At 40.0% G+C, this 15,336-nt stretch overlaps 1 protein-coding gene across 1 annotated transcript in view; it reads right to left on the bottom strand.

The window, feature by feature from the left end:
* GPM6A (glycoprotein M6A) overlaps window positions 1–15,336 on the bottom strand; it is a 213,360-nt gene that overhangs the window by 197,076 nt on the left and 948 nt on the right. The gene's annotated exons all lie outside the window — the stretch shown is intronic.

Here is a 15,336-nt window from a genome sequence, read left to right as displayed (position 1 = left end):
TAAAGCAAATAACCCAACTTCAACATACAAATTAACGCATAACAAATAGCAGTGCTTCACTGTCTACTTACTGTGGATCTATAAGCGCACAAACTATCAATATACTATTTATGGCACAGAGGCAAGAGGTGACCGTACCACCACTCTGTGAGAATAAGATGAATTGACTATAGTCACGGGGTGGAGTGTGACGGTGTGCTTCCCCCGCCCTCGACCTTTATCTCCTGCAACCCTGGTTAGGTGATAACCACCAGTGGTGATTGTAAATGGATGCATCTGGTCACGATGGCTGCATCAGCTCAAAGTGGATTCAGGAGACAGATAACAATACAATATCCTAAGGGCTGGGCTATTAGCCCAACAATAGCCTGTGTTGGGCTATTGTGTTGTGCCTAGGGCTATTGTGCAATGCACCCACCGAAGAAACTAAAACCTGTGGTCGGCATGCAAATATGACTATGAGTCAATCATCTTATCCCCCATAAATAGTGAGCAGCCCAAGAGCCCTTTGAGCTCTCCTGCACGGCAGCGGGCTGCACGCCAGGATCTCCCCTTGAGCAGGGACGCCTCTCAAGGTTACTCCTCGAGGTTGAGAGATTCCTTGCCGCAACAGATCCTCGGTAAGTGACTAATAGCATGCTAAACTTTGAAATCTTAGCTAAGTGATATAAAGGATTGATTGCGCATATATAATCCTTTAGATATAAACCGTTGACCAAGTCTGGGACTAGGACTGGATCTAGCCGCACCTAGACTCCTCTCTGAGAAGGAGTTTAGAAAGCAAGGGGATCCTTTTCCAAACCTCATGACTCAACGGGAGGGTCTCCCTGACAGTTTTGTCTGACCCTGTCCTCTATGCAGTAAATAATCGAGTGCACCTCGCCATCGAATCTTGTTAAAACACTGTCGCATTGAACTTTGTTAACTCCCTATTCTGTATCAATAAACTATATTTTTACTTCTCTCTAACGAGTGAAGTGCTCGCTCACTCCATCCGCGACAGGGTACACTCAAGAGCACTTCTCTTTTCAAAGATCACCAAAATGTTGCATATTTCACAAGCAACATTTTGGAACCAGCCTTCAACATGCTCCCTCCCACTCACTACTAGCAGTATATTTAATTTTTTTTAACAGAAAATTGATTACTGCAACTTTGTTGAACCACTGCCTACCCACCTCAACAATATCTGAAGCAACTGCTGGACTGCTTCATATGCTTAGAAAGACAGAAATAATCACCTACCAGGACTAAATAAATATTTCTTTTGGCAATAATCCAGGTGAGCTGGTGTGATGCTACCAGCACCTACTATCAGTCATTACTATTTACCTGCAGCCAGTCCTGGGTCACAATAGCCAGTATCACCAGTAAGACTTGTATCACCCTTACCATGGCTCTGCTTTTACGAAGAACAGCTCTATGAGCAAACAAATTACTAAATAAAGGAAAAGTAATATTGTATAGGTGGCAATTTAAAAACCAGTGCTCCTACACAGGATTATCATCCTATATGCAGAGCATGATGATTGATAATAGAAACATGTACAAATTAAGAACTATGTTCAAGTTAAAAGCACTGCACAAATCACTTCTACATTGTTAGATCTGTTTCTATGAAATAAATACAGAGTACATACTGGCATTTTGAAGCTTTCAGTGCATGCTGGCTGGCAGTGGCACAAATAGATCTACATGAAAGAAATAATCAGTTCATGAGATTTTAGTCTGAGAAGCAGAGAACACAATACAAGAAGATTGCACGTGAAACTAGAAAAAGCCCAGATATGACATCTGTAACACATTTGCTTTTCCTTCATTACAAGGAAAGGATTTCAGAACAGGAAGAACCATTATACTATGTACTATTATATATTATTTTCTTTAGAAGAGTGGAGTTTGAGGGCTCTGACAGGGACAGAAATTTTTCACTCTGCTTCCTTGTGCAGGTATATGAGCTATTCCTCAATAAGATCCCAGACTACAGTTTACAAGCTCCAGCTTACAATACAGACTTTCCAAAACAAACTGAAATCAGCAATACCTTGACTGCAAAATGAGGTTGTAACATTATAAGCAATCCTCACTCATTTATCAAAACTTTGTACTTTTACCCAGGTTGATTACCAGATCACAATCTGCATCACAACCTCATGCTGTACCTCAGTTAAAGTCCCTAGAATAAAAATTCCCTACATCTCGCTACCTTTTTATGCCAAGCATGATACCACAAAGGCTTCCTGAGCCTGTATCTGTGTATAAGTGTGCTGACCTGAAGACCAATGGAAAAAAAGCAGTCCCTCCTTGAGGTTTTCAGAGGGACTGAGACTGAGAATCTGAGGTGCTTCAAAAGACTTGCTGGGAAATAAGAGAACCTGAACAGAGGGACATAAGGACCTTGATAATGTCTACCAAGAGATAATATCCCATTTTACAATATCTGGAGTATTTGGATAACCAAGATGTACTGCAGGTCAGCAGGCACCTTAGCACAATGCTTCAGTTTGCAGATCTGGTAAAACAAGTTCTGGGTAAAGACTAGCAAAAGCTTTTGAAGAGGGCAGAAAACTATATAGGCAGCCTCCCTTACACGGCACAGATTCTACATCCATCCCTCCAGACCTTTTTCCCCTCTTGAAATGCAGAAGTTAATATAGAACAACTTGTAAAAACAACCAATAGACAGAACACATCCTTCAAGATCATTCACAAATCCTTTGAAGACCCCTACCTAAAGTCTAAACTGTGTTAAGTGGTAGAGCCTTAGAAACTTGTATTGGAGCCAAACTGGAAGAACGGTGAGTGATAAGCAGTGAAAGTGATGTGATAAGCTCTTTTTGCTCTCCTCTTCCCAACCTTCTCCCTTCTCTTCCCTCTCCCCACGCCTGAAACATATTATTTGGTTCTCTACTTCTAAGCAGAGATAGATTATGCATATAGTGCCCAGATGATGGGATTTAGTTTCCCCAGTTTTTGAGAAAGGCTATGAGTCAGTTCTGTAGTGTTTTAATAAAAGCCCCTTGAATTTTAACTCAGCCTGTTGCAATTAATGAAGACCTGTCAGAAAGGCTATTTAAAAAGGCTTGGGCACAATTTCTTTTCTTTTCAGAAATGCAGAGATAGATTCTTTTTTTCCAGGGTGCAGTTCCACAAAACAAGGTCAGCCACAGTGCTCCTACCTCTCATGTGCCTTCCTGGTCCTTGCTTTACATTGCCCTTACCTAGCACTGGCTTGATACACATTGGCTTCAATACAAACTGCACTCCTCCATGAACCAAATCAACTCTAAGCAAGCAGAAAAAAGTGGCTAGTTTTATTACAGAACAGCGACTTGAGTCAAGATCGACAATTTTGACTTCAAGAAATTCCTAAGATTAGGAACTGCACTGCGTTGTCTTCTGTGTCCTCCCCCATGACGTGCTCTCTATCAGACCTTATCTTATCCTCCAGTTCTCCATCTGCAGGCAGGCAGATGCACCCACATTCAGCACGACCTGCCGGGAGAAAAACATGATCAACCTGGCTTCACTCTCCTCTTCAAAGGAAAGGGATTTCCACTCACCTTAAAAACAGATTACGTAGTCATTGCTTTTTTTTTTATAGAACAGAGGTAACTACCACAGGCTACTGGAAAGGGAAAGGCAGAATTAAATATAGTAAAGAAAAAGCAGGATGCTAGGAGACAAACTTGTTCCAGATCATGCCCTCACTTTCATTCTGTTCCACTGTTTTTAAATGCTCTCTAGTTAAAAATTGTGCCCTGCTCTTCACAAAAGTTACAACTAAAAGGAGATGGAAGTGACGGGAAACAGTTTACACAAGCGTTTACAGATCTAAACCAAGAGCATCCTTCCGACCGCCGCCGGCGGCCCGCGGACGCGCACCGCCCTCTGCTGGGGCTGGGGCCGCGCCCGCCCCGGCGCTGGGGCGGCGGGACGCCCCTCCGGGAAACCGGCGGCCTGGACACCAGGGCTACAGGACGGGGGTCTTTATTGATGAGCGCTTTAAATACGAAGTCAGCTGTTGCAGAGAATATAGAGGGTTTGTATTCGTGCTAGGCGGCCCCGTAGAGCCACTCATTTCTGGCCGGCTGTTGTAAAAGGGGAGCTTGCCGTGCGCCTGCTATCCACGCTTCCTTGCTGATCTGCAGGGTACCAAAATAAGCGGTGCCTCAGAGCAGGGCTCCCCAGGCAGCACTCTGAGTTCACTTAATACACGGAGGAGTCTCAAAACCTTGGAGGGACAGACAGCAGATGAGACCATTTGCCACATTCCCGTGTTAGCAGGGACGGCTTTTGACCTCAGCTTTGCACAGCAGTCACGGCATAGAAGCAGCTCTGATCTACTAACTGTTGTAAAGAACAAATATTTCAACAGGCTTTCACCCTGCTCTTTTTTTGTATGGCTTTGAAATCGCTGCTCTGATAAATTTTGTTATTATTCATTTTTATGCTACAGAACATAAGACTGTAATGAAAGCCTTAAAGAAACACTCCCCATTGGACAACTGTCAACTCACCTTACTCGGCAGTGCCAAACGGGAGAAGTCACTAGCATACACTGCAATCCAAATGTAAATTAACTCTATGTTGTGCAATAAATAAACAAGCCTGAATGAGATACTGAGTTGAGCGTACAGTCAGCAAGACTATCACTCCAAGTACCATTGGTCAGAAAACCACAGAAAACCATAAAGGTAACACGAGCAGCTTATAAAAAAATAAAAACATTTTTTTAAAAAAAGCAGAAAACAAACAAACAAAACCTCCAAAACCAGCCCACAATTCTCATAGGTGTACTGATTCCTCTGCAAGCACCAAGTCAAAGTCAGTATCTTTTAAGTTCATCTTCAAGATTCCCCAGTCAAATATTCCTGAAAAAGCACATCTCCATCCACAAAGCCAACCCTGCTATTTGCTACATTTCTCAGTAGTGTTGAATGAAACCATCAGCCTCAACAAGTGGAGCTTGTAAGGTCAGGAGATGGGGTCTCTCAGCAACAAGGCAAAAACTGCGAGCCTGTTACTGGAGACAAGCATTCTGAAAGCTGCAAGGTTTGCAGTCAGAGAGAAAAACTCACTTGGCTTATCTTTTTCCAGAGCTACAGGTGAAAACAGCACAGAATAAGAAAGGAAAGAATGGGGGGGGTGAGGTGGGGGAGTAAAAGACAGAAAAATATATTTAAAAAAAAAAAGAACAAGGAATCAAAAAATATCCTTAACTACTTCAAAAGAAATAGAAAAACTAGAATGTCGCCCTAACTTGCCACTTAAGCTTCAGTTATGCAGCAAAGGGGACATTATAATGATCTCAGAGTTGATAAATCATCTGGTACAGAACAAGTACTAGATTTGCCTTCTGTTGAAAGTAATGGAGTATCCACTGACACTGGATTATGAAACGTTCAACATTATGAAAGGTAAAATTAGTTATTTTGTTGACAAGTACATTACTCATTTAGGCAAGTCAAGCACATATATGTCATTAAGAAGTGTAGCAGACCATAAAAAAATGGTTTTGACCCTTTTTCAGTGTTGTATTGTATTTTATGAATCATCAGCAATTGGTTAAAAAAGAAATCCTATTGTTGCCTTTCAAACTTTTTTTTGTATTTACACAAATACATTTTCTTGCTTATAAATTCCAGAATGTAGGCAGATCACCATGATTTTTTAAACACTTCAATAATCTGAGCAAGACTCAGCCACATAATATAAAACACTTCTTCAGAGCTATTAGACTGCTAACAGTAAGGATTAGCAATCTGTTTACAGCATACCAGGTGAATTCAAATCTAAATACTATTTGCTACAGAAAACTACTGTCATCCTTCATCTGAAACACATAAGTTTTTTAATTGCTCATAAAAGCAAATTTCCATTGTTGCACTAACATATTTAAGATGGTAAATAATATGAAGAATTACCCTTCACCAGCAGATTAAATTATTAACTAGAATCACTAGTCCAAAAACCGATCAGCTCCCGCAAAAAGGTATGACACTAGCCAGCGCAAAATTAACTTTTTTTTTTTTTTACTAAATGGTAGCAATAATTAGGTGTTATTCTTTAAATATTCCAAGTAAGCTATCAAGATTTTACAATACAAATTCCACTAGTGGAAAAACAAGACAGTGTTTCCATAGGAAACTGGTTTATTTTAAGGGCTATTTTCCTCTCAGAGATGTTCAATTTCATGCATTTCAGCAAAACCAGATGTTTGCTTTTGTCAGTGCAGAAGATGATTAAAAACTTACATTTTTTACATCTAGTTGGGCATCTAGTTGGAAGGCATCTGATAAGAATTCACACTGCCCAAGATCACTTCTACCATTAACCCCATTGACAGAAGACCATATGAAAGCCCAAGAACAAAACAAATTTAACAACTTTCTGGCCCCCAGACAAATTCTTAATGATAACAAAGAGTTTTTAACTACCATAGTTACACATTATCAACTGCCGGCTCTGAAACATTGATACATAGCAGCATCTGATGCTAGTAGAATTTCTAGTGTAGTTATAAATTAGCATATTGATAATTTTAATAAATTATGAAATACTGTACTTTTTAAAGTTAATAAATGGGTATTAACTCTAAAACTCACTGTTAAGTGACTAAGTGATACTTAATAATTGTGCACATATTCTCAAAGTATTCAACTGTTCTGCTTCCATTAATTTCCAAAAGGGGTTAGACCAGGATGAATATCCACAGGCCTATAGTTAGGACAATGACATCTGCAGCTTTCCCAGGGGCAAAAGGGACAAAGATTATTTCTCCCTGTTCCAATTAAGAGAGCATGTTAATAGCAAACCAGTGGAATTCTTTCCCTCCCACCCCCCTACTTTGTGTTGAATCTAGCTGTATATTTTGAAACATTCACATCCGTCTGAGGTTCCAAGTCATTAAGATAAATTCAGTTTATGTTTTATTTTCTAATTTGGTCATTCTTCCTGGCAAAGTAATTTTACTTGAAGTTAAATGTATTAGAAATGATTACTCAAAACTGAAATACATATAGATGCTGAAGTTACATAGTGCAATAGAAATATGCAGCTCAAAAGGAGTAAAATGAAAAGTCATGCTTCATGAATGAAGAATCACGTGCAGACTGAAAGGAATTCACATTCTTGGCATAATATTAAATCCATGAACTAACTAAGGTCTAATGCCAACTAATTTTAATTTTTAAAATATTTTTAAAACTTTCAGTCTGTCCCCAGTAATAATGAACTGTCATTTTCACCTGTACCAATGAATGAATAAGAGTGAGTTTGTAGATATGATTAGGGAGAGACAGGACACATACATTCTATGATCAATTGATTTTTGTTTCCACATTTACATAAAATATTTCAGATGAAGGCAACATTTCACTGCAAAACCACAGAAGTCTAGAAGCAGACATGTTCTTTCTTCTTTTGCAAAAGTTTTACATAAAAGAAGGAAGCTAGGCTTCCTATGCTTTTGAAGGTTTCAGGCTTTTTTAATAAGAGCTAGCGGGAAGTAAAAAGATGATCTTTAACATCGATGATTAGTGTGTCAGTCTGAACTGTCATCATGTATTTCTCTCTTGCTTTTTATTTAAGTAATTTAAAATCACACTCTTCAGTAGTTTAGCACTGCACCTAAAAAACTCAAGGATTTACGATGACTATATAAAGGAAATTAATATAGCTATATAATGCTCAAAATCAACCTATCAGCCATTCCTCTAGGTTTGCCATACACCAACCTAGAATATGCTTATACACAACTGAAACCATTCAAAAGATAAGAAATTAAACACATATATACAGTAACTAGCTTGTGTCAAACAAGTTCTGAACAAATTTTGCCTTTTCCTTCCTCCACTTTGGTTAAGATATAAAAAATGACATGACAGATAAAAACAGTGATACTACCAAACATATTTGTCTAGATTATTATAAATCTGAGCCACTGCAGCAGTTCTCAAAAGTAGTGTTCATTAATTAGAGCTCAAAAAAAGGACAGTTGTTTCCAATATTTTTAAAGTCAAAATGGTACAATGCATTTATCTACCACAGTAGTTCTGCTGTACTTTCCTAACAGTATGTTTGATGTTTCAGTGAAGTCTGAATAGTGACAGTGCCTTCAAAACTGACCTTATCTCTCTGTTTCAAGTGTGTCCAAGCAAAATCTTGCCCCCATTGAAACCAATGACAAAACTTTTGCTTAATATAATGAAAGGCAGGATTCATTACCGCTGGATCTTACTACTGTAAAGTTCTCTAAAAGGCAGGTTTTTTAAATGCATTGCTTCTATAAAAATAGTTACAGTACTCTTTATTTTATGTAGATGCCATAATTTTCCAAATTTGAAAACAACAAGATCTCAGTTCTGGAACTTGGTCCTGTTCCAGTTACATCCACTATGTTGCTTTCCTGAAAACCACTGATTTAGCCCCCAGAGATGAGTAAGCAAGCATGAAGAAATTATACCTACATGAAAGCATCTGACAAGAAATATGATATCCAATTTTATTCAATGAAAACCGAAGGGTTTGAGTGGCACCAAGTTGGGGGGGGGGGGCAGGGAAGAAGACAGAAAGAAATGTGAATTAAGTGGAATTGTTCTTTATATCCATTCTCTGTATATGAAGGATTAATACTCATAACATCTTACTACAGACAAGAATAGTGTGTGAGCTCCAACTTTTTTTAATTCTTCAACAGAACTGTCACAGCCTGACATCATGTTACTAAGTATTGAGTAAGTTACCATCCTTTACTTAAAAGCTGTCAGATTTTAACTTGTAATCAAGAGATAATGATAGGAGAAGAAAGGTGAAAGAAAAGCAAGTAAGAGAACTTCTGCCAAGGAGAGGCTACAATAAAGTAGATTTAAACATGGGGAAAAGCACAGTAAAGGAAGAGGGCTAGAAGCAAATAATTAGCTATGCATCTGGTCCCTGAAAGGCTACTCAAGGATAAAAGATGCAGACGAGGGACTGAAAGTAGCAGGCAGAACAGGAGGGGAGGACAGAAGTTCATGGAGTCCACAGTAAGAGCAGTAAAGAGATGGTTTCACAGATCCACAAGGGAAGAGATCAGACTGTAGCGCAACAATCTAATGTACTGACAGCGAACAGAGCTACCTCAAAAATGAAGTTCCAGCACGAATGGAAAACCCTGATTCCAGGCAATTGCCAGTCTCCCTCTCCCAAAGTGGCCAGGTCTGCCCCCATACGTGCCACACACTCTGTAGCAGCTGCATGCAGCACCGTTGCATGGCCCCGGCCCACAGCACGCAGCCCCACCACATATATCCATCCCACTGCACATCCCAGGGAGTTCCATGGCACGCACACCCATCAGCACCAGACACAGCACTGCATTTGAACTCACCCAAACCCACCACATCTGGACCCAGTCATGGCTGTTTGAGCATGACAGAAAGACTTTCGTAGCCAAACAGGTGATTTCGGTCTTCGCGTCTCAAAGCTGGCAGACCTGGGCCTTAGCTGCGACATCTGACCACTAGAGACAGGGACTGATGGGCACCCTGTGCAAGAGTATTTCTCACTTCCTGATATTAAAACATGTGCAGGTTCAACCTTTACAAACATGCATAAAGAAGCAGTCAGCAACCGCCTTGCATAAGTGAGTGCACGTTAGAAGTAAGATTTCAAACATGCATAGGTGCCTTTTTGGTTGTGCATTTTTGGTAATGGCCAGATCTTTTCTCTTGAGCCTGACACTAGTTTGGAGCAAATACCATTCCACTCCTATGCCAGCCACAGCCTCGCACAGTACTCTGAGGGGAGCCATGGTGATGGTCTGTAAAGGCACAGCCGGCCCTGCTCCTGCCCGCCACAGAAGAGGATTGCCCTTGGAGGGACGCGGAGGAGTTGGTCCCCCAGCGGTTCACCCACCATGATTTCTCTCTCCACTCCAGGTGTTTACACCACTGCTGGGACTCGCTTCACCTCACCAAGCATTACCACACTGCATCCTGGCCTGTGGCATCTCATCCTCTCCCATGGCATCTCAAGCCTTGTTTTCTTGCAATCCCAGGTTGGGGTTACCAAAATTCATTGTAAGTGTTAAGAGTTTGCAGCATGTGTAAACATAAATTTAAGCCAACACAAAATAGTTGTAGTAGAGCTGGCAATATAATCTTCTTCTTTCTTTCCTTTCTCACCAGCAAAGACTTACTTAAAATGAATAGAAAAGTTGTCTATCATTAAAGTCCTGAAACTACTCCTGGTTTCTGCAATTATCTAAAACTAAAAAAATTGAGTGCCTAGTCATTATAAAACATAAGCAACTCATAACACATAGCTTCTGACTCAACACAAGTGTTTCTATGATTTCTTTATCTATTAGTTCAAATTAGTGCCAAGATATTCAGAAAAAAAGAAAGAAACCTAGTTCACAGGATTTAATTTAACACTAAATGTAAGATGAGAATAATTGCTTCAAGTTTAATTAGAAGTGTATGAAATAAACTATTTGAGAGAAAATACGATTGCTACCTGTGAAATAAGAGGTGTTGTTAGTGGGACTGAATGATAGGACAGTTAATACTCATCTCTCTTTCTCCTTATCTCTCTGAAGAAGGCTATGGAGGAGAGGAAGGAAGCAAGCAAGAGGGAGAATACTTTTAAATCAATAGGTCCATGGAGTACATGTTTTGTAACACCCAGGGAAGTTAGAAATGTTAGTTCTCAGGTTTATCATTATAGGTTTTTCATTAATTTTGCATTTGATATTTAATTATGCAAGATACTGCAGTGGGCCACTGCAGAAGACATTGTAACAAGGAGATAGCGATTTCAAGCAGAATCTCAATAGTTCAGTTGTAGGCCTTGGTTGTAGAGTTGACATGAGTGACTGCTATATGACCTGAGCACATATCACGACATTAGTATGTGCTGCCTTTAACAAAACGACTTGTATGTGCTGCCTGTAAGAGCTTGTTCCTATATAGATGTGTAAGAGCATAATGCTCTCGGCAAACCTCTATTCCAGTCTATAAAATCTATCTATTCTGGTCTTTAATAAAAGGAGTAACACATAGTTACATTTGCCAGCTCTTTGCTTCTTCTGCCTTGAAGGAATTCTGCCAAGCCAGCTGGAGCTGTACAATACCTGGAGAAGAGAACACTTTTTTGATTCTAAAATATTTTGTTTTAACTATCATCAATATGCCTCTATAGTTACTTTTTCACAGTTGGCTAGAAATCCCACAACTATTTCTGAAAAAATGAAAAAAAATCAGAAAAGGTGTTTTGCACCAGGAGATGCTGGTCCATTATGAGCCCAGTTAGAAAGGCACTCAGACTCTGTAAAGTATCATTTAAAATGCTATTTATTAGAGCTAACACTATAAAGAAAGAGAGAATAGTACAGATAATCTTACCTGCCTTTACATGCTGGGACCCCTAGGTCACGCAGCATTGAATGGGCCTCTGACCAGCATGCAGCACGCTGTGCAGACCCTGCCTGACGAAATGGTTACCCCATGTTGGTCATTTGAGCTACTACAGGATTTTCTTACAATAAAACAAGTCTATTCATCATTTCTACTGTTAAACAAGAAGGATATTCACAGGAGAACTTCCTGCTGCACTTCTAGCTAAAGGCAAGGCCGCTCAGGTGGAGCAATTGCAGGTACCAAGTGGGAGCAGCATTGCAGCTTCCTCTGTTACAACGAGCTGGCTGAGTTTGTCCCGCGGCCACGAGGCAGGTGCAGCACAGCACAGGCCTGACAGCCGGGAGGGATGTGCAGCGCAGAACAGCACAGGCCTGTGCCTTCTCAGGTTCAGTGTTACCTGGGCCAGTAGCTCTGTGATATGCAATGGTCCTGTGGTCAGGATCACTGCAGGAGGGTGATTACCTAGGCTAAAATCTGTTGCCAGTAAATATCTAGGGAGGGATTCAGATGGCTTAAATTTAGGTGTTTAAAATTCCCGTTACAGTCAATAATGATCTAATCAATACAGTCAATAGATCTCAGCAAACAATTAATTTTACCCTAAACAGCTAGTCTCTAGTAAACTGAGCTACTCCGTGAAAGACTGTGAAAGATCTTGTGGGACTCCTGTGAGAAATTAACGGTAGTGGCAGTTTATATACCTACTGGTCCAGCGCTTCAATCTAAGTGCCCCAGTCTCAAAGTGAATCTCACCTCAGTGCTAGATTTTGTAACCAGAGCCTGTCTGCCAGCCAGTTCAGAGTAGTGAGCATCTCATGTTGCTAAAAAAGCTGCTTTTTGAAAACTACCGGTAATCATCAGCCAGGAAGAGTCTGTCACCTTGCACTTCCTCAGGTGCCACAGAACCTCTGTGTTCAAAATCTACCCCGTATAAGTCACTAGGGGCAAGTGGGACTTTCTGATGTGGTCTGATCTGATTTGCAAATGTTGGACTCTGTGAGAGATACTCCATTTCCTGAAATGAATTCTAGGCAATCCTAATGCTGTAACTACCAACGGACAACATCAACAGCACTGCCAAGGTGGCAGTTCCTCCACTTAAAACAGCTTATTAAAAGCTATTGATTTTAGCCACAGCATGCTCAGAATGCATGCATCTAATAAAACAGCTGCATGAACTAAGCGTAATGAATGAAACTTCTTTCAAGTATTTTCTTCTTTTGACATCTTTCAGTAAGAACTTCTGTCCTGGTTTCAGCTGGGATAGAGTTAATTTTCTTCCTAGTAGCTGGTATAGTGCTGTGTTTTGGATTTTAGTATGAGAATAATATGGATAACATGCTGATGTTTTGGCTGTTGCTAAGTGGTGTTTACACTGGTCAAGGACATTTTCAGCTCCCCATGCTCTGCCAGGTGCACAAGAAATGGGAGGGGGCACAGCCAGGATAGTTGATCCAAACTGACCAAAGGGCTATTCCATACCATATGACGTCATGCCCAGTATATAAACTGGGGGAGTTGGCCGGGGGGCAGCGATCGCTGCTCGGGGACTGGCTGGGTGTCGGTCGGTGGGTGGTGAGTGGTTGTATCTTTTTTTTTTTTTAATTTTTTTTTTCTTTTTCCCTCCCTTGGGTTTTGTTCCTCTCTCTCTCTTGTTCTTTTCCTTCTCATTACAATTCCTTATTATTATTACTATTGTTTTGTTCCCATTATTAAACTGTTCTTATCTCAACCCACGAGTTTTCTTACTTTTGCTCTTCCGATTCTCTCCCTTGTCCCACCGGGGGGGAGTGAGCAAGCGGCTGCATGGTGCTTAGCTGCTGGCTGGGGCTAAACCACGACAACTTCTCAGCAAGAATGGAGAATAATCATCAGCCTGAGTCCTACATGAAATCCTTTGCTAGATGTAATTTGACAGTTAACACAAGGTAGAAAAGCATATGACCCCTGCCAGGCAGCAGGCTAATAGTATTATAGGATCACTAGTGGAAAAAAAACATTCTTAGTGAGAAGTTAAAATAAAATAATATTTGCTGACTCCCACCAGAGGTCAGTCACATCATAGAAATAAAATGAAATTTACCAAAATTCTAAGTACTCATTGATTCTACATATGATGGAAATTGAAACTCCGTTTTTGACCCAATTTAAAATTCTATTTGTACTTGTTTTATTGTATTATTCATATTTGGGATAAATGTATCCTGCTTTAATAACATGAGTGCAGGAGAAAACACAGAGCTCTGGTAAGAAAAAGAAACAACTAGCTGAATAAACGTCAGTTTAGCTTTCGGCGACTAAGAAAGAACAAGAAACAATTCTGTAGAAACCTCAGGCGCTGGTAACTATAATGCTCTAGATAAGACTATGTGTGATGGACGTGGATGGCAATAAGCTAGTACATTTCACCATGATACTCATATTTCTTGAGCTGAAAGTCACAGAGAAGTTAGAAGAGGTAGGATTTGTTCTTAGTAGTGTGGTAGAGCTAGACACCTTGCATAAAGGAGTTATTATGTATGCCTAGATTAATCAAGACTCCTAGTAGTTAGTAAATATTGTATTACTTTTCTAACTGAAATAAAACACAACATAACAGAGATTGCACTGCTAAATATAATCTCAGAATCCAGAAAAAATTACAACTTTATGCACTCAAATGTGAGTAGTCCTATTGAAAAAAAAGGTTTCTATCCTTAACATGTGAAAGAGTAAGTATTAAAACATTTTTCTGTTATACATATTTAACTTTTTTTTTCTCTACTCAGCACTTCTTAGACCACATCTGTAATACTGCATCCAGTTTTAGGCCCCCAACACAAGAAAGGCATCAACAAAATGGAGTAAGTTCAGCAGAGGACCACCAAGATAAAGCCACAAGCACCCTGGTCTGACCTCATAGCTCACCCTGCTTTGAACAGGAGGTTTGACTAGATTGTCTCAGAAGGCCCCTTCTAATCTGAATCATCCTCTTGTCCTATCTTATGATCCTACGAACCTGTCCTATGACCCACAGACCATCTCTTTTCCAGGAATAATGTGTAGACAGTTCCAGTCACCCTATCTCAAAAGAATGAAGTAGAACTAGAAAAGACAAAGGCAACAAGGATGGTCATTTGAATTTATAGATTAGGTCTTATCTAAGAGACAAAATAGGCTAGATCTCTTCAACCTGTGAAAAGGACAGCTGAAAAGAGCTATGAAAGCATGAATGACACACAGAAATTGAATAGAAGATTATTATTTGCTACCTGTCATTAAAAACGGAGCACATGGCTACCAGATGGCTATTTTAAAAGCAACAAATGCAGATGCTTTTCTGCAGGACTTTAAAAATAGAATTCAGTGTGGTGGGATGTTTTGGAGATCAAAAGTTTAGGGGGATAGATAAATACCAGGGGTACATATCTATGATCTGAATGTAACATTTAGTACAAGAATCTCATAGTTTATAATTGCCAAAAGATATAATATCAAGAGGGAAAGAATACGTTTTTTTCCTTATATTCTTTGCACCTACCTCCGCTAGAAGCTTTTGTTGGAGATGGAATATAGCGCTTGTGGGACCTTTTGTATGACCAAGTCCCTAACTCATGATTGTCAAAAGGCAGAACATAAAGAGGGAAAGGCTGTATGGCTTTGTTCCTTACTCTCTCTGCACCTACTTCTTGTACTGACTATTGTTGGATATGGAATATAGCGCTTGGAACTTCTCGTATGACCAACTATGATTGTTATGGTGTTCAGGGAGATCATATAGGTTAAAACTTAGCATAGGCTTCTAAGGCAGGAAACAAATTCGGCAAAAATTTTTGCTGGCAGGTGGTGTGTGTTGGAGCTGTACACTTTCTGCCCAGTAATTCATACACAAAGGGATACCCTATCCATCTCTTCTCAGCTCCTTCCGCTAAAGAAGAATCTATTGGCAAGG

The sequence above is a fragment of the Mycteria americana genome, chromosome 4 (assembly GCF_035582795.1).
Source record: "Mycteria americana isolate JAX WOST 10 ecotype Jacksonville Zoo and Gardens chromosome 4, USCA_MyAme_1.0, whole genome shotgun sequence".
NCBI lineage: Eukaryota > Metazoa > Chordata > Aves > Ciconiiformes > Ciconiidae > Mycteria > Mycteria americana.
The sequence above is the reverse complement of the archived record's forward strand: the minus strand, read 5'-3'. Positions and strand labels throughout refer to the sequence as shown.